General features: G+C 46.7%; 1 protein-coding gene across 4 annotated transcripts in view; it reads right to left on the bottom strand.

Moving 5' to 3' along the window:
* The window catches only part of LOC139264342 (lysophospholipid acyltransferase 1-like), a 192602-nt gene that overhangs the window by 122097 nt on the left and 46293 nt on the right, over positions 1-24212 (bottom strand). The gene's annotated exons all lie outside the window — the stretch shown is intronic.

The raw sequence follows: 24212 nt of genomic DNA, 5'->3' as shown, positions 1-24212 counted from the left end.
ATCGGGTTTGCGCGAGAGGCCAGAATTGGAGGAGCGGAGAGAGTCTTGATTTGGACAGGGAGATTGTCGAGAGATTGGTGCTTTACTGTTTGACAAAATAGAAACTCTCTCCCAGGAAATAAGCGGTGTCAGTAAGTCTGGGTAAGTCATGAGATGCCGTAATCTAATCTATAGCGGGAGGGTGACAGGTATCACCAAACAAGGCACTTGTTGCTATCTTGACGGTACCTGTGTGTGGCGCAGATTGCTGTGCGGCCTATCTAGCTTCCTTCTTATTCAAATGGCACGATGCTGTAAGCTGATAGTTGTAAAAATAGTGGCCGAGACATTCGGGCATGCCCATTTTTTTGGCGTGCAAAGGGGCACAGCTCTCTTTTTGTGCCTGAAAGGGCGGTGGAAGCAATTCAACAGTAACATTCAAAAGGGAATTGGATAAATATTTAAAAGGGAAAAAGTTGCACGGCCATGGCTAAAGGACAGAGGAATAGGTTCAATTGGATTGCTCTTTCAAAGAGCCGGCACAGGCATGATGGGCTCAATGGTCTCCTATTTTGTACGATTCTATGATGTAGACCTGGTTTTCCTGAATACAGCCAGCGCCAGTTGCCTCAGGGCAAACCAATGTTGCAAAGTGGGCCCCGAACAGGTGTTGGACCTCTGTTTTGCATGCAAAAGGGCCTAAATGCCCATTTCCGGTTGGGCATTGCACACCGTTTTTTTTTAAGCCTTTACCAATTTTGCAGGTGGCGCACTTCCGGCTCACAATGAGTGTGTGCTTCCTGCCCACCATATTGGAAGCATAGGCATGGAGGCTTGGGGCTGCACAACAACATTTCTAGGTCATTATCTGGGACAATTGTGGGCAAAATACGGCCCGCGGGCAAAATACGGCCCACCAAGTCACTCTATCCAGCCCGCTGTATGGAACCGAAATAGAACGCAAGCGGGAACTCGAGCTGCACATTCGTCTACCCACTTTCACTTCTCATGGGTCAGAGACAGAACTGAACTGCAGCCAAGCAAAAAACAAAGTAATACTTCATTCAAATTAATAATTCGCCAGAGCAATTGTCTCTGGCCCGATTCTTTCCATAATTCTGGGCCCGAATGGTGGACGTCCGTATCCAGATTGCACTGCAGACTCAAATATGCCCTACACATTTTAGAGTGGCATCATGGCTTCTCATCTCCAGAAATCTTTTGCCGAAGAAAGTGACCAGTGCTGCATCTTTCCTCTCCCAGAATCCAGAGTACAACGGCAGGGGAGTTCTCATCTGGCACCAATTGAGACAGCATTAATAATGTTTGCAGAGAGACACAAGGATTACGGAGTTGATAATTGATGCTGACACAGACTCTAAAAGAGGGTACATTTCTAATTCACAGCACTGATTAACATATACCAACAAGTACCACAACATTTTCAACTTTTATCTTTGATTCATGTCTAAGCAGTATCGAATACATGTTGTGTATGTAAGATAGCATCTGACTACTATCTGAATTTATGTTTATATTTATGCAATCTTCTCTATTTTTGTTTCACGCGCGTCCCTTTAAATTTGCTGCACAGTCGGCCACTCTTCCATCAGCAGGAGCTGGGAAGCTGCCTGCGCAGCACAGCGCGATCGGTGGAACATTGGTGAGCGGCCCTCCACAGCTCACCAAAACTTGTTATAGGCCTTCCAGCCCAAATAATTGCCCACCCTGATCTAGGATATGAGCTCTAACAGCAAACTAAGCACAGCTATTTTCTCAAGTCATCAGCAATTAAAACAAATACCACAGCTATTCACGAGCAGGTAGTAGTAGTCAGCATCAGCTGTAACCATGGTAACTCACACTCAATGGCTACTGTGCTTTCTGTGGCATTATTTCCATTCAAAAAACACACACTCACGCTACACAGATGGTACAACACAATAATCAAATACTCTGGCACCAACGCTCAGCAAGATATCCAACGTTCTGCCATTGTACCATTTCACAGTACTCCATTCAGTACAACAAAAAAAAGAGTGGGCCAAATTACAATGTTTATTTAATTTAACAAGATAACTAAATGTGGGAGACATAGGGTGTATAAATAGAATATAATATGGAAATTAAGTCAATATAGAGGGCCCAAGTTTTGAGCCGCGCCTAGAACGGCGCAGTCCCGACCTGGACGCCTGTTTTTCGCGCCACAAAGTGCGACAGAAAAAAAACTCCAGATTCTCCGGCCCTCGGCGCAGCGCAGCAGGAGCTGCAGGGCGCGGAGCCAGGTCCCTGCGCCGAAACCTCTGCACATGCGCGCTACAGTGGACACGCAAGTGCAGTAGCTCCAGGCGCCCGAACTGTGTGGGAGGGGCCCGAAGCACGCAGCCCCTAGCCCTGGCCGAATGGCCTCACTGGGACTGCGTGAATAAGGCTCCTCCTACGGCCAGCTCCTGCTTCCTCCCGACCCGACTCGACTCCTGCTTCCCGCCTCCGGACCGGACCCGACACCCGCTCTTCCCCCCCACCCCACCGGACTGGACCAGACACCTCCCACCCCTGACCGGATCCGACACCCGCGCTCTTCCCCCCCACCCCCCGGACCGGGCCCGACACCCGCTCACCCTCCCCGACCCCCCACCCCCGGAACGGACCCGACACCCGCTCTCCCCCTCCCCCCGCCCGCCTCCGGACCGGACCCGACACCCGCTGCTTTCCCCCCCCCCCCCCCGGACTGGATCCGACCTGACCTCCCTCCCCCCCGACCTGACCTGACTTCCCTCTCCCTCCCTCCCTCCACCAGACCCGAAACGAACCGACCGACCTCCCACCACCCCCCCGACCCGACCCAACGCCACCTACCTGTAAATCTGGTGCTGGGGACGGGCCCTGCCCGAAGTCTCGGGCCTGGCCCGTTCAGCCTCCCTCCCCCCCACCCAATCTCCTTCCCCCCTCCGCCCTTATCTCCTTCACCCCCCTTCCCCAATCTCCTTCCCCCCCCAAATTTCCTTCTCCCCCCCACCAATCTCCTTCTCCCCCCCCAATCTCCTTCTGCCCCTCCCAATCTCCTTCTGCCCCCCCCCCAATCTCCTTCTTCCCCCCCCAATCTCCTTCTCCCCCCCCACCCGCCAGTCTCCTTCTTCCCCCCCACCCCGCCAATCTCCTTCTTGCCCCCCCCGCCAATCTCCTTCTTGCCCCCCCGCCAATCTCCTTCTTGCCCCCCCGCCAATCTCCTTCTACCCCCCAATAATCTCCTTCTACCCCCCTCAATCTCCTTCTCCCCCACCCCCCAATCTCCTTCTCCCCCCCCCCGCCAATCTCCTTCTCCCCCCCCGCCAATCTCCTTCTCCCCCCCCCAATCTCCTTCTCCCCCCCCCCCAATCTCCTTTCACCCCTTCTCCTCCCCTCCCCAATCCCTGCCCCCCCTCCCCAATCCCTCGCTGTCAGAAACACAGACACTGACAGACAGAGAATGAGAGACACACACAGACAGACAGAGAGATAGAGACACTGACAGAGACACACTGAGGGGGGCATCCCAGCACGCTGTTGGAGGGCTCCCGGTGCTGCAGTCGGTAAGTAGAAAATGTTTTATTTATTGATTTTTAAAAAATAATTTCTTATTAATTTTTTTTGATTGATTTATTGGTTGATTTATTGATGTTTTTATCATTTATTATTGATGATGGCTCTTTATTCGTAAAACTGAAGTGTTTAATGTTTGTAAACTTCCCTTTAAACACCCCCCCCTACCATTCCCTACGGCTGATTTGTAACCTACGCCTGATTTTCTAAAGTGTAGACAAGGTTTCTTCGAGCGTACAAAAATCTTCACTTACTCCATTCTAAGTTAGTTTGGAGTAAGTTTTCACTCACGAAACTTTGAAATCAGGCGTAAGTGGCCGGACACGCCCCCTTTTGAAAAAAAAATTCTGTTCCAAAGTGAAACTGTTCTAACTGACTAAAACTGGAGCAAACGAAATGTGGAGAATTCCGATTTCGAAGATACTCCGTTCTACACCAGTTGCTCCTAAAAATCAGGAGCAAATCATGTGGAAACTTGGGGCCATGATGTGGGCGTCAGCTGTGGCTCAGAAAAGTAAAAGTGGAGGGCAGAGAAACCCAAGGCAAAAATCAAAACGGGCCACATTGCAGCAAAATTCTAAAAGGGCAAAGTGTATTAAAAAGACAAGCCTGAAGGCTCTGTGCCTCAATGCGAGAAGTATTCGTAATAAGGTGGACAAATTAACTGCACAGGCAGCAATTAATGAATATGAGATAATTGGCATCACGGAGACATGGCTCCAGGGTAACCAAGGCTGGGAACTCAACATCCAGGGGTATTCAAATTTCAGGAAGGATAGACAGAAAGGGAAAGGAGATGGGATAGCATTGCTGGTTAAAGAGAAAATTAACACAATAGTAAGAAAGGACATTGGCTTGGATGATGTGGAATCTGTATGGGTGGAGCTGCGGAATACCAAAGGGCAGAAAACGCTAGTGGGAGTTGTGTACAGATCACCAAACAGTAGCAGCGAGGTTGGGGAGAGCATTAAACAAGAAATTAGGGATGTGTGCAATAAAGGTACACCAGTTATCATGGGCGACTTTAATCTACATATAGATTGGACTAACCAAACTGATAGCAATACAATGGAGGAGGATTTCCTGGAGTGTATTAGGGATGGTTTTCTGGAGCAATATGTCGAGGAACCAACTCGTGGGCTGGCCATCCTAGACTGGGTGATGTGTAATGAGAAAGGACTAATTATCAATCTTGTTGTGCGAGGCCCCTTGGGGAAGAGTGACCATAATATGGTAGAATTCTTTATTAAGATGGAGAGTGACACAGTTAATCCAGAGACTAGAGTCCTGAACTTAAGGAAAGGTAATTTCGATGGTATGAGGCGTGAATTGGTCAGTATAGACTGGCAAATGATACTTATAAAGGGTTGACTGTGGATAGGCAATGGCAAACATTTAAAGATCACATGGATGAACTTCAACAATTGCACATCCCTGTCTGGAGTAAAAATAAAATGAGGAGGGTGGCTCAACCGTGATTAACAAGGGAAATTAAGGATAGCGTTAAATCCAAGGAAGAGGCATATAAATTGGCCAGAAAAAGCAGCAAACCTGAGGACTGTAGAATTCAGCAGAGGAGGACAAAGGGTTTAATTAGGAGGAGAAAAATAGAGTACGAGAGGAAGCTTGCCGAGAACATAAAAACTGGCTGCAAAACCTTCTATAGATATGTGAAGAGAAAAAGATTAGTGAAGACAAACGTAGGTCCCTTGCAGTCAGATTCAGGTGACTTTCTAATGGGGAACAAAGAAATGGCAGACCAGTTGAACAAATACTTTGGTTCTGTCTTCACGAAGAAAGACACAAATAACCTTCCGCAAGTACTAGCGGACCGAGGGTCTAGTGAGAAGGAGGAACTGAAGGATATCCTTATTAGGCAGGAAATTGTGTTAGGGAAATTGATGGGATTGAAGACCGATAAATTCCCGGGGCCTGATAGTCTGCATCCCCGAGTACTTAGGGAAGTGGCCTACAAATAGTGGATGCAGTGGTGATCATTTTCCAATATCAAATCTGGATCAGTTCCTATGGACTGGAGGGGAGCTAATGTAACACCACTTTTAAGAGAGGAGGGAGAGAGAAAACGGGTAATTATAAACTGGTTAGCCTGACATCAGTAGTGGGGAAAATGTTGGAATCAATTATTAAAAATGAAATAACAGCACATTTGGAAAGCAGTGACAGGATCGGTCCAAGTCAGCATGGATTTATGAAAGGGAAATCATGCTTGACAAATCTTCCGGAATTTTTTGAGGATGTAACTAGTAGAGTGGACAAGGGAGAACCAGTGGATGTGCTGTATTTGGACTTTCAAAAGGCTTTTGACAAGATTCCACACAAGAGATCGGTGTGCAAAATTAAAGCACATGGTATTGGGGGTAATGTACTGACGTGGATAGAGAACTGGTTGGCAGACAGGAAGCAGAGAGTCAGGATAACAGGTCCTTTTCAGAATAAAGAACATAAGAACATAAGAATTAGGAACAGGAGTAGGCCCATCCAGCCCCTCGAGCCTGCTCCGCCATTCAACAAGATCATGGCTGATCTGGCCGTGGACTCAGCTCCACTTACCCGCCCGCTCCCCATAACCCTTAATTCCCTTATTGGTTAAAAATCTATCTATCTGTAATTTGAATACATTCAATGAGCTAGCCTCAACTGCTTCCTTGGGCAGAGAATTCCACGGATTCACAACCCTCTGGGAGAAGAAATTACTTCTCAACTCGGTTTTAAATTGGCTCCCCCGTATTTTGAGGCTGTGCCCCCTAGTTCTAGTCTCCCCGACCAGTGGAAACAACCTCTCTGCCTCTCTCTTGTCTATCCCTTTCATTATTTTAAATGTTTCGATAAGATCACCCTTCATCCTTCTGAACTCCAACGAGTAAAGACCCAGTCTACTCAATCTATCATCATAAGGTAACCTCCTCATCTCCGGAATCAGCCTCGTGAATCGTCTCTGTACCCCCTCCAAAGCTAGTATATCCTTCCTTAAGTAAGGTGACCAAAACTGCACGCAGTACTCCAGGTGTGGCCTCACCAATACCCTGTACAGTTGCAGCAGGACCTCCCTGCTTCTGTACTCCATCCCTCTCGCAATGAAGGCCAACATTCCATTCGCCTTCCTGATTACCTGCTGCACCTGCAAACTAACTTTTTGGGATTCATGCACAAGGACCCCCAGGTCCCTCTGCACCGCAGCATGTTGTAATTTCTCCCCATTCAAATAATATTCCCTTTTACTGTTTTTTTATTCCAAGGTGGATGACCTCACATTTTCCGACATTGTATTCCATCTGCCAAACCTTAGCCCATTCACTTAACCTATCTAAATCTCTTTGCAGCCTCTGTGTCCTCTACATAACCCGCTTTCCCACTAATCTTTGTCATCTGCAAATTTTGTTACACTGCACTCTGTCCCCTCTTCCAGGTCATCTATGTATATTGTAAACAGTTGTGGTCCCAGCACCGATCCCTGTGGCACACCACTAACCACCGATTTCCAATCCGAAAAGGACCCATTTATCCCGAATCTCTGCTTTCTGTTAGCCAGCCAATTCTCGATCCATGCTAATACATTTCCTCTGACTCCGCGTACCTTTATCTTCTGCAGTAACCTTTTGTATGGCACCTTATCGAATGCCTTTTGGAAATCTAAATACACCACATCCATCGGTACACCTCTATCCACCATGCTCATTATGTATCCTCAAAGAATCCCAGTAAATTAGTTAAACATGATTTCCCCTTCATGAATCCATGTTGCGTCTGCTTGATTGCATTATTCCTATCGAGATGTCCCGCTATTTCTTCCTTAATGATAGTTTCAAGCATTTTCCCCACGACAGATGTTAAACTAACCGGCCTATAGTTACCTGCCTTTTGTCTGCCCCCTTTTTTTAAAGCAGAGGTGTTACATTAGCTGCTTTCCAATCCGCTGGTACCTCCCCAGAGTCCAGAGAATTTTGGTAGATTATAACGAATGCATCTGCTATAACTTCCGCCATCTCTTTTAATACCCTGGGAAGCATTTCATCAGGACCAGGGGACTTGTCTACCTTGCGTCCCATTAGCCTGTCCAGCACTACCCCCCGATTGATAGTGATTATCTCAAGGTCCTCCCTTCCCACATTCCCGTGACCAGCAATTTTTGGCATGGTTTTTGTGTCTTCCACTGTGAAGACCGAAGCAAAATAATTGTTTAAGGTCTCAGCCATTTCCACATTTCCCATTATTAAATTCCTCTTCTCATCTTCTAAGGGACCAACATTTACTTTAGTCACTCTTTTCCGTTTTATATAATCGGTAAAAACTTTTACTATCTGTTTTTATGTTTTGCGCAAGTTTACTTTCGTCATCTATCTTTCCTTTCTTTATTGCTTTGTTAATCAGTCTTTGCTGTTGTTTAAAATGTTCCCAATCTTCTAGTTTCCCACTAACCTTGGCCACCTTATTCGCATTGGTTTTTAATTTGATACTCTCCTTTATTTCCTTGGTTATCCACGGCTGGTTATCCCTTCTCTTACCGCCCTTCTTTTTCACTGGAATATATTTTTGTTGAGCACTATGAAAGAGCTCCTTAAAAGTCCTCCACTGTTCCTCAATTGTGCCACCGTTTAGTCTGTGTTCCCAGTCTACTTTAGCCAACTCTGCCCTCATCCCACTGTAGTCCCCTTTGTTTAAGCATAGTACGCTCGTTTGAGACACTACTTCCTCACCCTCAATCTATATTACAAATTCAACCATACTGTGATCACTCATTCCGAGAGGATCTTTTACTAGGAGATAGTTTACTATTCCCGTCTCATTACACAGGACCAGATCTAAGATAGCTTGCTCCCTTGTAGGTTCTGTAACATACTGTTCTAAGAAACAATCCCGTATGCATTCTATGAATTCCTCCTCAAGGCTACCCCATGCGATTTGATTTGATCAATCGATATGTCGGTTAAAATCCCACATGATTACTGCCGTTCCTTTTTCACATGCCTCCATTATTCCCTTGATTATTGTCTGCCCCACCGTGAAGTTATTATCTGGGGGCCTATAAACTACGCCCACCAGTGACTTTTTCCCCTTACTATCTCTAATCTCCACCCACAATGATTCAACATTTTGTCCATTAGAACCAATATCGTCTCTCACAAATGCCCTGATATCATCCTTTATTAACAGAGCTACCCCACCTCCTTTCCCTTCTTGTCAATCTTTCCGAATTGTCACAAACCCCTGTATGTTTAATTCCCAGTCTTCGCCACCCTGCAACCACATTTCTGTAATGGCCACCAAATCACACCCATTTGTAATGATTTGTGCCGTCAACTCATTTATTTTATTTCGAATGCTGCGTGCGTTTAGGTAGTGTGTTTTAATACTAGTTTTTAAACCATGATTTTTAGTTTTGACCCTTCTTGCAGCCCCTTTATATTCATACATATTGTCCCTTCTGGTTTACACTTACCCCAGTGCTACTCTGCTCTGTTGCCTCCTGCCTTTTGCATTCTTTTTTGAGGTCCTGTTCATCTGAGCTCTCACCCACTATAACTAGCTCAGAGCCCTCTCCTGGGTTCCAAATACTCCTCGCATTGAGGAACAGAGCTTTCAGGTTTGCTTTTTATTCCACTTTGACCCTTTAGAATTTTGCTGTACAGTGGCCCTTTTTGTTTTTTGCTTTGGTAGGCAGTGACTAGTGGGGTGCCGCAGGGCTCAGTGCTGGGACCCCAGCTATTTACAATATACATTAATGATTTGGATGAAGGAATGGAGTATAATATCTCCAAGTTTGCAGATGACACGAAACTAGGGGTGTGAGCTCTGAGGAGGATGTTAAGAGGCTGCAGGGTGACTTGGACAGGTTAAGTGAGTGAGCAAATGCATGGCAGATGCAGTATAATGTGGATAAATGTGAGGTTATCCACTTTGGGGGCAAAAACACGAAGGCAGAATATTATCTGAATGGCGGCAGATTAGGAAAAGGAGGTGCAATGAGACCTGGGTGTCATGGTACATCAGTCATTGAAAGTGGGCATACAGGTACAGCAGGCGGTGAAGAAGGCAAATGGTATGTTGGCCTTCATAACCAGGGGATTTGAGTATAGGAGCAGGGAGGTCTTACTGCAGTTGTACAGGGCCTTGATGAGGCCTCACCTGGAAATAGTGTGTTCAGTTTTGGTCTCCTAATCTGAGGAAGGACGTTCTTGCTATTGAGGGAGTGCAGCGAAGGTTCACCAGACTGATTCCCGGGATGGCTGGACTGACATATGAGGAGAGACTAGATCGACTGGGCTTTTATTCACTGGAGTTCAGAAGGATGAGAGGGGATCTCATAGAAACATATAAAATTCCTACGGGACTGGACAGGTTAGAGGCAGGAAGAATGTTCCCGATGTTGGGGAAGTCCAGAACCAGGGGACACAGTCTAAGGATAAGGGGTAAGCCATTTAGGACTGAGATGAGGAGGAACTTCTTCACTCAGAGTTGTTAACCTGTAGAATTCCCTACCGCAGAGTGTTGTTGATGCCAGTTCATTGGATATATTCAAGAGGGAGTTAGATATGGTCCTTATGGCTAAAGGGATCAAGGGATCAAGGGATCAAGGGATCAAGGGATCAAGAGGTATGGAGAGAATGCAGGAAAGGGGTACTGATGTGAATGATCAGCCATGATCTTATTGAATGGTGGTGCAGGCTCGAAAGGCCGAATGTCCTACTCCTGCACCTATTTTCTATGTTTCTGTGTTTCTATGTATCTCACTCCCGAGTCAGAAGGTTGTGGATTCAAGTCCCACTCGAGAGACTTGAGCACAAAAATCTTGGCTGACATTCCAGTGCAGTGCCGTGGGAACGCTGCACTGTTGGAGGTGCTGCCTTTCAGATGAGACGTTAAACCAAGGCCCTGTCTGCCCTCTCAGGGAGGCATTAAAGGTCCCGTGGCACAATTTCGAAGAGGAGCAGGGGAATTCTCCCTGGTATTCTGGCTAATAATTTATCTCTCAACCAACATCACTAAACAACAGATGATCTGATCATTATCTCATTGCTGTTTGTGGGACCTTGCTGCACACAAATTGGCTGCAGTGTTTCCTACATTACAATAGTAACCACACTTTAAAAGTATTTCATTGGCTGTAAAGCGTTTGGAATGTCTGGAGGTTGTGAAAGGCGCTATATAAATTCAGGTCATTTATTTTTTTAATTCCATTTGTGAAAAATACCTGGATTGGGTAGACTCCCTCCCCAAGTACTTCAGGACATCATTCCTGCTACTGAACAAAAATACTTATGAAAAGCCTTGTGCCATATGTATGACTATTGTCAGTTCCACTCCAACATTACGTGCAAGGTTGCATCAATGGGATCCTTGCGCAGCAACACCCTACTGTCAGAGCAAGTTGATCCACTATGAACTGACATCCTTAGCAGATAGCACAGATCAATTAACATTTCACAGCTAGGTAAGCCACTTCTTTTTAATAACTCCTCTTTACTGAGAAGGCCATCTCCAACCACCTCCTTGTATCGCTCATCACCCGCATCCTCCTGCCCCCTTCCTTCTTCATCCATCCCTGGCAAAAAAAAAAACTGTCCAAAGTCATTAACAATTGTCCTTTCAAACTCCCAACTGCCTATACTTTTAAACTCTCAATAATTCATTAAGAATACAAAACATCAGTATACTGGCAATTTGAGTTGCAATCTTTGCCAAGTTCAAACTCACTAAGTTTTTATCTTGAATGTTGCATTCAGAGCTTAGTCTGCTGGAAAAGGAGCAGGACAGGCCTGCCCTCTGCCCTCATTATGGTTTGTCTTACCTTATGAACTACAAGCTTCTGAACTACAAGCTCACTTTATTTTCAAGTCTCTTTCAATCCAAGGAACAAAGATGGAAGTTAATAAAATGCAGAGATAGCTCGTATTTAGGCTCTCGTAGAAGACATTGCTAAAATACCCATTATTTGTACAAATGGGCCGAGTTGCAGCCTATACCCCTGAACAGATATACTTATTGCTCTGGAGACACATTGGGGGTCATTAATTCCCCATGACGGGCGGGAGAGAGAATCGGGGGGGGGCGGGGGGAGGTGGGGGCAAGCTAAAAATAAAAACATATTTTTTTAAATCATGTAACCCAATCCCCAACACACCATGCAAGTGCCTGCTGCAAGCGTGCTTTTTATGTTTCAGGTCAGTGCTGTTTCTAGCACTGCTCGTCAGCCAGGAGGAGGTGGTAAAGGAGTGCTCTTTCCCTCCCCCCACTCCCTCCCGCCAGTGTTCCCTATAAATTTTGGGGGCTGCACGGCCCATTCAAAATACTGCGCATGCGCGGTTTTTCCTATTTTAAAATCCCCCTTTTGTCCCCTCCCGGCCCCTCAAACAAATCTTTGGCTGAGATTGGCCAACGTCCCCTCCTTCCCGATTGCCAGTCCAACTCTTCTCCCCGTCCCCACTCCACCCCCCCCCCCCTCCCACCCCACTCTAAACTCATGAACCAAAGCCTGTTTCCCCTCCCTCGCAATTGCTGGTCGGACCCCCCCTTCAGGCACGCAATCTCCACCCCCTGATCCCGCCCCCCCCCCCCCACCCCTCTCTCAGGTCTTCCCTCGCTGCGGCCTTCCCACTGCTCGTTTTCCAAGAGATTTAATTTGGCCAGTTGCCAAGCGGGAAACGGAGCATAAAAAATTATAATGAGGTTGCGCCATTAAAGTCGTAAGCACCTCTGTGTTCCCAGAATTGAAAGGTCCTCCCCACAACCATCCCCATGCACCCCACAACCATCCTGCAAACAAACTCCCTCCCTCCCCATAATATTGGCAATAGTCGGTCTGGCACCTTTTATGAGGTAAGACAGAAAATTTAGGGATTTGACTCTGTGCCAATTTGGATATATTTCAAAAAGTCCTGGGGAAAATTAGGTACAAGAATAAGAACATAAGAGTTAGGAACAGGAGTAGGTCTTACGGCCCTTCGAACCTGCTCCGCCATTCAAAAAGATCATGGCTGATTCTTCAACCACAACGTCATTTTCTTGCCCAATCCCCATATCCCTTGATTCCCAAAAATATCTCTGTGCAGAACTAAATCAGTTTTCAGGAAGTTATAGCAACCAAAATTTAAAAAAATGATTCAATATAACTTTAATGTATGCAGCAAGAACCTGCAGATGTAAAGCTAAAGATTTTTTTTAAGTTTTTGTTCCAAAAGCTTGCCAATTACTTGAGTGACTCTATTTGTATTGACTGGCAAAACTATTGCACCACACATTGCAACAGTAAGCAAAATGACTTCAGATATTCACAGCTAATGACAGCCATATTATTTTGCCATTGTTACCTTCACTTTACTGTTCAAAGTGAAAATGAAACCGAAGACAGTTCTCCGATGTTCAGAAACACATCTTCAGCTGGATTTCCAGAGTGAAACACAACAAAAATCACATTTATAGAACCAAAATGGAACTAGATTAGTTACTGGGAGGGGTGCGACGTTCCTTTTAAAAAAGAGAATGTGTTGCTTGGTCGGCTGGTTCCTCTTCTCCATTTTTTTTGCTGTTCTTCCAGCACTGAAAATGGATGCCATTCCTATTGTTTCCAGTCAGCAATACTCAAATGCCTTGTCATCTTCTTTCGTATAGTATTAGCAAAGCAAACCAAATGTCAATATCTGAGTTGAATATCCAGGCCAAAGTTTCTGGTGCAATCTTGTAAGCTGCCTGCAAATTTCCTCGGAGGGCAGTGCTCAATGACATGCTCCAGGGTCTGATTAGGAGCTCCACAGTCGCATGGTGGGGATACTTTAATCTTCCACCTATGGAGAAGGCAGCAGCATCTACCGTGACCAGGCAGAGTCAGCATGGATTTATGAAGGGGAAGTCATGTTTGACAAATTTGCTGGAGTTCTTTGAGGATGTAACGAACGGGGTGGATAAAGGGGAACCAGTGGATGTGGTGTATTTGGACTTCCAGAAGGCATTTAACAAGGCGCCACATAAAAGGTTACTGCACAAGATAAAAGTCCACGGGGTTGGTGGTAATATATTAGCATGAATAGTGGATTGGCTAACTAACAGAAACCAGAGTCGGGATAAATGGTTCATTCTCTGGTTGGCAAGCAGTAACTAGTGGGGTGCCGCAGGGATCAGTGCTGGGACCCCAACTATTTACAACCTATATTAACGACTTGGAAGAAGGGACTGAGTGTAACGTAGCCAAGTTTGCTGACGATACAAAGATGTGAGGAAAAGCAATGTGTGAGGAGGACACAAAATATCTGAGTGGGGAAAAATTTGTCAGATGGAGTATAATGTTGGAAAATGTGAGGTCATGCACTTTGGCAGAAAAAAAATCAAAGAGCAAGTTATTATTTAAATGGAGAAAGATTGCAAAGTGCTGCAATACAGCGGGACCTGGGGGTCCTGGTGCATGAAACACAAAAGGATAGTATGCAGGTACAGCAAGTGATCAGGAAGACCAATAGTATCTTGGCCTTTATTGCAAAGGGGATGGAGTGTAAAAGCAGGGAAATCGTGCTACAGCTATATCAGGTATTGGTGAGGCCACACCTGGAATACTGCTTGCAGTTTTGGTTTCCATATTTACAAAAGGATATACTGGCTTTGGAGGCAGTTCACTAGGTTGATTCCGGAGATGAGGGGATTAACTTATGAGGAAAGGTTGAGTCGGTTGGGTCTCTACTCATTGGAATTCAGAAAAGTGAGAGGTGATCTTATCGAAACGTATAAGATTATGAGGGGACTTGACAAAGTGGATGCAGAGAGGATTTTTCCACTGATGGGGGAGACGAGAACTAGAGGGCATGATCTTAGAATAAGGGGCCGCCCATTTAAAACAGAGATGAGGAGAAATTTCTTCTCTGAGGGTTGTAAATCTGTGGAATTCGCTGTCTCGGAGAGCTGTGGAAGCTGGGACATTGAATAAATTTTAAGACGGAAATAGACGGTTTCTTGAACGATAAGAGATAAGGGGTTATGGGGAACGGGCGGGGAAGTGGAGCTGAGTCCATGATCAGATCAGCCATGATCTTATTGAATGGCAGAGCAGGCTCGAGGGGCCGTATGGCCTCCTCCTATTCCTATTTCTTATGTTCTCAGGACCAGTTCTGAGGTGGTTGATTGATGTCCAATGTTTGCGAGGAAGGTTTGATCCATCAGGTTGTACTGTGGAGTCCTCTAGAAGGAATCCATTCCGTATATCGCAGTTCTTCTAAGCATTTCGCCATCGGTCATCAAGGCTGAGTGGAGATCGCTGAAGGGCTTCGTCGACGGTCCAAAATGGCCTCCTTGATTTGAGATGGTTTGATGGTAGGTTGTTCAAGTCGGCCTGGACCAGCATGTCTTTACTGGTGTAGTGGTTGTATTCTCTGGAGACTGCATATTCGCGGCGTAGTTGTGGTGGTGCGATGTTTGCAAGCACAGGCAGCCACGGTCTTGATGTTGATAATTCTCTCAGTAGAATTCAGCTGGACATCAACGGATTTGACATGCGGACTTGATAGCCATGCCAGAGAGCAGTACTCTGCTGCAGAGTACACCAGGGCGAGTGCTGCCGTGCGGAGGGTTTGAGCGTCTGCTCCCCATGTGGATCCAGCGAGTTTCTGGATCAAGTTGACCCTACTCTTTAGTTTCTTGTGAAATATTAGCATACCTCGTTATTAGCTATGAGAACAATCATAACTTCAAATTTAACTTTTCATAATATACGGATGCCTTGGGTGTGTAAAACACCATAAGCTCATTACTGTTCAAAGTTTGAGCTTTTAGTCTCCAAATTACAACAGCAAAAGATTGTTACCCACCCAGTGCCAACCATCATCATCACAGACAGTCCCTCGGAATCGAGGAAGACTTGCTTCCACTCTTAGAATGAGTCCTTAGGTGGCTGAACAGCCTAACACGAGAGCCACAGTCCCTGCCACAGGTGGGGCAGACAGTCGTTGAGAGTAAGGGAGGGTGGGACAGATTTGCCACGCGTTCCTTCCGCTGTCTGCGCTTGTTTTCTGCATGCACTCGGCGATGAAACTCGAGGCGCTCAGCGCCCTCCCGGATGCACTTCCTCCACTCAGGGCGGTCTTTGGCCAGGGACTCCCAGGTGTCGGTGGGGATGCCGCACTTTATCAGGGAGGTTTTGAGGGTGTCCTTGTAACGTTTTCTCTGTCCACCCTTGGCTCTTTGGCCATGAAGGAATTCCAAGTAGAGCTCTTGCTTTGGGTATCTCGTGTCTGGCTTGACCAAGCTGATCAAGTGTGGTCAGTACTTCTAACAACTGTCCATCAATCTGCTTTGCAGTCCCGTTGAACAATATTTCTGTACAATCCTCCAGTTCTTTTCCTTTAAAAGATAATTTATATTCTACCAGTGTCAGTCAATGCTGGGGATGTTAGCCTGGTCGAGGACGCTAATGTTGTTGCGTCTGTCCTCCCAGGGGATTTGTTGGATCTTTCGAAGGCATCGTTGATGGTATTTCTCCAGCGACTTGAGGTGTCTACTGTACATGCTCCATGCCTCTGAGCCATATAGGAGGGCAGGTATTACTACAGGCGAGCAGGTAAGCCTCCGACCAGGCGACCGGGACATCACCCCCCCTCCTGTGGCAGGCCTTCATCCCTCCAGCGGCGGGCTTTCATCCCTCCAACGGCGGGCCTCCATCCATCCAACGGCGATCAGGCCTCCATCCCTTCAGCGGCGATCGGGCCTCTCCTCGTCGATGGCTGGATCTCTCCTTCCCCACTGGTGACCAATGCCAACCAGTTACACATAAAATCCCAGGTTCGGTCTCTGGTTTGCCTTGACTTTGCGCATCTCAACCAGGGCAGCAGTAGAAGCACCGTCATTGCCTCGGTGGCTAGGTTGGAAAGCAGAAAGATTGAGCCAGGAGTAACTGCTTCTGATTACTATCTAATACCAACTGTTAGAAAACGTACACAAGATATCAAGTTCATCTGTGGTGCCCTCCATAGTCAAAATATCTGCCGACAGTCACCAGCATACAGTGCTGCCTTCAGCAGAGATGGTAAGGGGAAGAGAAAGATCTTACTAACCTGTGCTTCCAGCTCTACCAGACACCACCACACACACGCACCAACCATCAGAACTTCAAAAGTTATTAACTGCTTTCCATGCACCATATACCAAACTTTTATCAGTTTGCAGTCCAACATGTGTGACTGACACCAATTCACGACACAAACAGAAGCATTAAATTGGTTGCTGATATATCGAAGGCCTTCCGAAGTTCTAAGAACAGCGGAATAAAGGTTCTGAATACTGTGCTATAGTCCTTTCAACTGTGTTTGTTGAATTATTTCACCAATATTGCTCAGTCAACTGGCCACACTGAACGATGACAGATGAATTGACCCGGCAGAAAACACCCATTGTTAAATAATATTATTCAGACTAAAACTAATAGTTACACTTATTTACAAGAAATATAACAGATGCAAAAGAAAACTTCAAGTAACCAGCAATTCAATTCCTGAATGGATCTGAAAATTACCTTTTATAAGTCCAAAGTCTTTTTGTGCTTTTTAAAACCTTCACTAAGTATCGCCCCTCCCTATCTCTGTAACTTCATCCAGCCCTACAACACTCCAAGATCACTGCGCTCCACAAATTCTGACCTCTTGGATATTCCCAATTTTCTTCACTCCACGATGGGCGGCCGTGCCTTCAGCTGCCTCAGCCCTAAGCTCTGGAATTCCCTCCCTAAATCTCTCTGTACCGATTGAAGGCGATCCTTAAAACCCACCTCTTTTACAAAGCTTTTGATCACCTCTCCTAATATCGCCTTATGTGGCTGGGGTCAAATTGTGTCTGATGATCACTCCTGAGAAACGCCTTGGGATGTTTTACTACATTAAAGGCGCTATATAAATGCAAGTTGTAGTTGTTTTTGTTGTACAGGTTGAGTATCCGAAATCCGGAAACCTCAGGACCGAGGACGTTCCGGATATTTCAGATTTTGGAACATTTTTGCCTGGGTCGAGGTAAGTGGGGTCGGGCAGCTGAAGGGGGTGAGGTCAGCACATCGAGATAAGGGGAGAGGGGGGCCGGGGTGAATTTGGGCCAGGGCGAAGTCGGGCCACCGAGGGCCGGGACGAGGTCGGGCCGGGGCGAGGTCGGGCCGCGCCGCCAAGGGTTGGGGGGTGGGGGGGGCGCGGACAGGGGAGGGAGTCCGGATTTCAGAACATTTTCCGGTTTCCAGACGACCCTGCCACGGATCGGCCCGGTGTCCGGATCCTGGAACATTCCGAATTTTGGAACTCCAGATTTCGGACGTTCAACCTGTATTATATAGAATATACAGCACAGAAACTGGCCATTCAGCCCAACTAGTCTCTGCTGGTGTTTATACTTCACACGAGTCTCCACCCATTCCACGGGTCAGCTTCTGACCAGCGAACTATATCAGGGCGCCCAACTGACATCTTCAGCAAATGAGGCCAGAAATTAAATAAATATCGATCGGTCCTCAGGCTGCCAGGGATTGACTCAAAGCAATCGTTACACTGACGTGCCACCTGTTTTGGATGCAAGTCCAATTTTCTGGCCCATTTCCATTCAGATAAACAGGAGGTTCCAAACAGCTAGTTCTCTCCGATTCAAAGTGTGATTGCTCTACAGAGATATGTAATGAACTGGGTAGGATATTGTAACACAAGGAAATCTGAAATAAAAACAGCATATATATATATATATATTAGAAGCCCTTTGACAGTCCAAACCAAGATGTGGAGATAGAGAAAATGCACACCCTCTTACACAATATCAAAGAGGCTTTTCATAGTAGACAATCAGTTCTACTATTTGAATAGATAGGGATAGCAGTCCTATTACCTGTTTCCTTTGCACATAACAAAATTTATATATTAAACAGCCTGCCGGCTCTCAAGTAGACAGCATGGTTCTCACTCAACTTCAACACCAATTCATTTGCAGATCCAATTAACTGATGAATATGAGTAAGGATGTCACAGAGGGAAGCCAGCTAGTCAACATGCCACCATGCTGATGTCTGCAAACAGTTCATTTTATTGTTTTAGCAAATACCAAGAGAAAATAAAGCTCTTTAAGGCTAAACTTGAAGTTATAGTCGTGTACATTACTAAGCCACAAGAACTAAAAATAAATGCAACACAGAAATGTTACTGTTTGAGGCATAACAGCCTCCTGCTTCCATCACATCTCCTGAGCTGGAGGAAATATCTCGACAGGTTTTCAATTTAATAAAATGTGTTATTTTAAGAGTAGCTGCAATCATAATACAGCCCATGGGCCATTTGAAGCCCACCTCCTTTTCACCTTCACTTTCGGTGCTTTGTTGTTTCACATGGTTCTGGGCCTCCAATCATTGCCTGTTTATTTGAATTCAGTCGTGTTCCCTCTCCTCTTCTTGAAAAACTCAGCAAAGGACTACTAATAGGAGGCACAGCTATTACAGGTTCCTTACAAGCAACTGACAGGGCTGTACTAAAACTGAACTATTAATCATGTAGGTTTTTGTTGGAAAGGCCTAACCTCCACTTGACAACTACTCACAGTAGCATAATTAAAACCAGAAACGCTCGAGTCTGAGAAATCACTCGTGTCGACCCACACCCCATTGTACAGAATTGCTAAGAGTGGCTCTTAACAAAAAGCTAGTGTTCAACACTGTCTCACAGGAAGGCATCTGGTAAATGCCATCATTAGAATCCTGGTTGCAGACCCTTAAAATGACATTTGGCTACAACAGATCATATCCACTTCCATGAGCCACGTATCAACGGTAATCTTTGGCTGTTGGTCTGTCAACTCCAAACAGCCTGTTCTCCCAAATCTGATAAACTTGGGCATAGAAATTGGGCTGCTTACCACGACTTGTTTCCGCCGCTGTCCTGGTGAAAAATGGTGGTCGGGACTTTAGCGCCCTTCTCTGGCATGGGACTCGGCAGCCGCCATTTTGGTGAGGACCTTAGCGCTGCTATGCGCTGGTCCTGGAGATGTCAATTAAGAGAGCGTGACATCAGCCAACTTGATACCACATCTGCGAACTTCGACCGTAGCGTTGAATTCTGAGCTGGGTCCTAAGCGCACTCTGAAAAGTGAGCGTTCAGCAGACTGACAGGGACGCAGTCAGCACTTCTTAAAAGGGACACACACATCTTTCAGATAAGTTTGCATTTAAGATTTTGAACTGGATTTCTTTTTATTTTGTTGAAGTTGTGGATTGGTGCAATACAGGTTAAAAGTTTTTTTTAACGTGAGCAGGGAGTGCTGCTGGATTCTTGCAAGGCCTCAGATGGTCAAGAAAGGCCTCGGAGAAGACAGAAAATGCTGGAAATACTCAGCAGGTCAGGCAGCATCCAAGAAGAGAGAAACAGAGTTCATTCCTCAGGTCAAAATACTGCCTGACCTGCTCAGTATTCCCAGCATTTTCTGCTTTTATTTCAGATTTACAACATCTGTTTGCAGAGAGATGAGGAAGAGGAGGAAGCTGAAGGAAGGATGCAACCCAGACAGCCCTTTTCTAGGTGGGATATTCAGGATTGAATCATCCGCCTGGGGTACCAGTGACTACAAGCTCAATTCCCCATTTGTCCCACACCTGACCTTACCTTCCCTCTGTTACTGACCATCACAGCATCCTCTTGGCCACAATACTAAAATAAAAGCCACATCAAAGCAAACGTTCCAATCCAACGTTATACATCTATCCATCCGATATGACATCAAGAAATCAACTCATCATCCTTATGCAGTCCCTTTGTGACTGTCTTGTGTGTGCCTTTGCCAATACTAATGAGGTCATGCAGTGCTACTCCAGTAGCTGCAACATGGCTGGTGGAAGGCTGCTGAGTTTCAGTGGGGAAGACTGCAGATAGTCTTACAGGTCCACCTTGAGGAGCTAACGGCTGGGTGTGTGAAATCGTGTGACGGGGTTTCTTCTTTTTCACTCTCCTCTTCCTCTTGGTCAGCCATTGGCTGGGCAGATTGCATTTCTTGGGTGTGCGAAATTAGGAAGGCAGTTGGTTGGAGTTGTGGTGAGGGGAGGGCAGGAAAGCAAGAGGTGCCTATGAGAAGGAGGATAACATATGAGGATACCAGCATCTTGTTTCCTTTCAGCCCTGCCGCTGGCTAAGTGCTCAGCCATGATCCTGCAAAGAATGGCCAGTACTATCTCCTCCAAGGTGGTGGGCTGAGGCGAGGCTAGAAGTGAGAGGAGTGCCTTGTGTTTGGTACAGATTGTTGGTGGATGAGTGATGGGTGAGGGCAGGGGGAGTGGTTATGCATTGAGCAGTGTGTGAGGCTAGTAATGCAGTTGATAAGAGACTCTTGAAGTTGCATTAACTGACGTGACCACTGGTCTGAGGTCATGAAGCTTTGTTGGGCACTGGAGCCAGGTCGTGGAGGCGACACTGGTGATAGTGACGACCTCTGATCTGGTACCACATCCTTCATTCTGCAGGGCGTCCTGGCCCCTGTGGGTAGAGAACCTTCTTTGCAGTGCTGACTCCCTGTACAAAGTGGGGTGCTATGTGCGATACCCTGGGTGCTCCTTCCCTGGCTTGCTGAGCCATGTGTGTCAGTGCTGAAGCACTTTTCCCATTTCTTTTAGGTGCAGAAGAGAATTCAGCTGACAAGAGTTGAAGACTTCTGTTATGTATGCAACACCTAATAACCAGCATTCTACCGCCACCAGAGGGCGCATCTGTTGGAGTCCCAAGGGATCTCAGCTGTTGGTACCCTGGAGAAATTCTCAGAAGGAGACGATTGGGAAGCCTTCGTGGAGCAACTTGACCAATAATTCGTGGTCAACGAGCTGGAAGGGAATGAGAACACTGCCAAACAAAGGGCGATCCTCCTCACTGTCTGCGGGGCAACAATCTTCGGCCTCATGAAGAAATTCTTACTCCAGTGAAACCAAAAACCAAATTGTATGAAGAACTGTGCGTGCTGGTCCGGGAGCACGGAAATCCGAAGAAGAACGTTCTGATGGCAAGGTATCGATTTTCTACATATCAACGGTCTGAAGGTCAGGAAGTGGCGAGCTACGTCGCCGAACTAAGGCGCCTTGCAGGACATTGCGAATTCAGTGGATTCCTGGAGCAAATGCCAAGAGACTTTTTTGTGCTTGGCATTGGCCATGAGGTTATCCTTCGCAAACTATTGACTGCTTAAACACCGAACCTGAGCAAAGACTTAACGATAGCCCAGGCATTTATGTCCACCAGCGGTAACACCAAACAAATTTCGCAGCATAAAGATGCATCGGCAAGTACTGTACACAAAGTAACGTCGTTTTCAGGCAGGAATGCATATGGCAGAATGTACACGCCTGCAGCTGCATGACTTCAGATGACTCAGAGTCCGCCATCATGTGTGAATGCGAGGCACTGCGGAGGTGATCATCGAGCCCATCAATGCCACTTCAAATATTATGCGTGCAAAGGCTGTGGAACAATGGGACACCTCCAGCGAATGATCAGACCCTGCAAACCATCAAGTTGCAGAGGAAGACCAATCCATGGCTGATCAAACTGAACTCGAGACTTGAACCGAGGGGGCAGAAGTGTACGGGGTACACACCTTCACCACGAAATATCCACCGATCATGTTAAAAGTTGAACTGAACGGAATTCTTGTATCCATGGATTTGGACATGGGTGAGCAAAAAGACCTTCGAGAGGCTGTGGAGCAATAAGGCACAAAGGCCCAAGCTGAGCCCTATTCATACCAAGCTGAGAACTTACACGAAAGAGCTGATCTCTGTAACTGGCAGTGCAGCAGTCTCCTATGATGAAATGGTGCACGAACTACCACTATGAATTGTACGAGGAGATGGCCCCACACTGTTCGGCAGAAGCTGGCTGATAAAAATCCGCTGGAACTGGGACTACATCCGAGCGCTTCAGTCCGTCGATGACGCCTCATGTGCCCAGGCTTTGAGCAAGTTCCTGTCGTTGTTTGAGCCAGGCATCGTAAATTTCTCTGGGGCGAAGGTACAGATCCACTTAGTTCCCGGTACACAACCCATCCAACACAAGGCACATGCGGTGCCATACATGATGCGAGAGAAAGTGGAGATCGAGCTGGACAGGCTGCAACGAAAGGGCATCATCGCGCCGGTTGAGTTCAACGAGTGGGCCAATCCGATTGTCCCGGTTCTCAAGGGCGATGGCACGGTCAGAATTTGTGGGGTCTATAAAGTAACGATTAACCATTTTTCGCTGCAGGATCAGTACCCGCTACCCAAGGCAGACGACCTATTTGCGACACTGGCAGGAGGGAAGACATTCACCAAGTTGGACCTGACCTCGGCCGACATGATGCAAGAGCTGGCGGAATCTTCGAAAGGCCTCACCTGCATCAACACTCACAAATGTCTGTTCATCTACAATAGATGCCCGTTTGGGATTCGATCGGCTGCGGCTTTTTTTCAAAGGAACATGGAGAGTCTGCTAAAGTCGGTTCCGCGCACCATGGTTTTCCAGGACGACATATTGATCACAGATCGGGACACCATCGAACACTTGCAGAACCTGGAAGAGGTTCTAAGTCGGCTAGATCGCGTGGGACTCAGGTTGAAATGCTCGGTGTGTTTTCGGGCCCCAGAGGTCGAATTCTTCGGGAGAAGAATCTCGGCAGATGGCATCAGACCCACTAACGCCAAGACAGAGGCCATCAAGAACACGCCGAGACCACAGAACGTGACGAAGCTGCAGTTGTTCCTGGGACTCTTCAACTATTGGTCATTTCCAACCCGGGTTAAGCACCTTGCTAGAACCTCTACATGTGTTGCTACGCAAGGGAGATGTCTGGGTATGTGGGAAATCACAAGAGACTGCTTTTGAGAAAGCCAGAAATCTGTTATGTTCCAACAAACTGCTTGATCTGTATGACCCATGTAAAAGTTTAGTGCTAGATTGCGATGTTTCTTCGTACGGGGTCGGGTGTGTGCTACCACAAGCAAACGAATCGGGAACATTGCAACCGGTCGCTGATGTGTCCAGGAGTTTGTCCAAGGCCGAAAGGGCCTAAAGCATGATTGAAAAAGAAGCTCTGGCATGCGTTTACGGGGTGAAAAAAATGCACCAGTATCTGTTGGGCTAAAGTTCGAGTTAGAAACTGACCATAGGCCTCTCATATCGCTATTCTCAGAGAGCAAAGGGATTAATACCAATGCCTCTGCTCGCATCCAAGGGTGGGCGCTCACGCTGCCTGCATGTAATTCGCCACAGACTGGGCACAGATAACTGCACTAATGCTCTCAGTCGGCAACCATTGCCCACCACCGGGGTGGAAATGGCACAGCCTGCAGACTTGCTCTTGGTGATGGATGCATTTGAAATCGAAAAGTCACCCGTTACGGCCCGCCAGATCAGGACCTGGACCAGCCAGGATCCTTTACTGTCCCTTGTAAAAAAACGGTGTCCTCCATGGGAGCTGGTCCAGCGTCCCAGCAGAGATGCATGAAGCGATCAAGCCATTCCAGCGGTGCAAAGACGAAATGTCCATACAGGCGGAGTGTCTTTTATGGGGTAATCGCGTGGTTTTGCCTAAGAAAGGCAGGGAAACATTCATTCGCGATCTACACAGTACCCACCCAAGCTATAGTCAGAACCCATGTGTGGTGGCCCAGCATCGACTCAGATTTGGAG

The sequence above is a fragment of the Pristiophorus japonicus genome, chromosome 5 (assembly GCF_044704955.1).
Source record: "Pristiophorus japonicus isolate sPriJap1 chromosome 5, sPriJap1.hap1, whole genome shotgun sequence".
NCBI lineage: Eukaryota > Metazoa > Chordata > Chondrichthyes > Pristiophoridae > Pristiophorus > Pristiophorus japonicus.
This window is presented reverse-complemented; position numbering and strand designations above follow the sequence as displayed.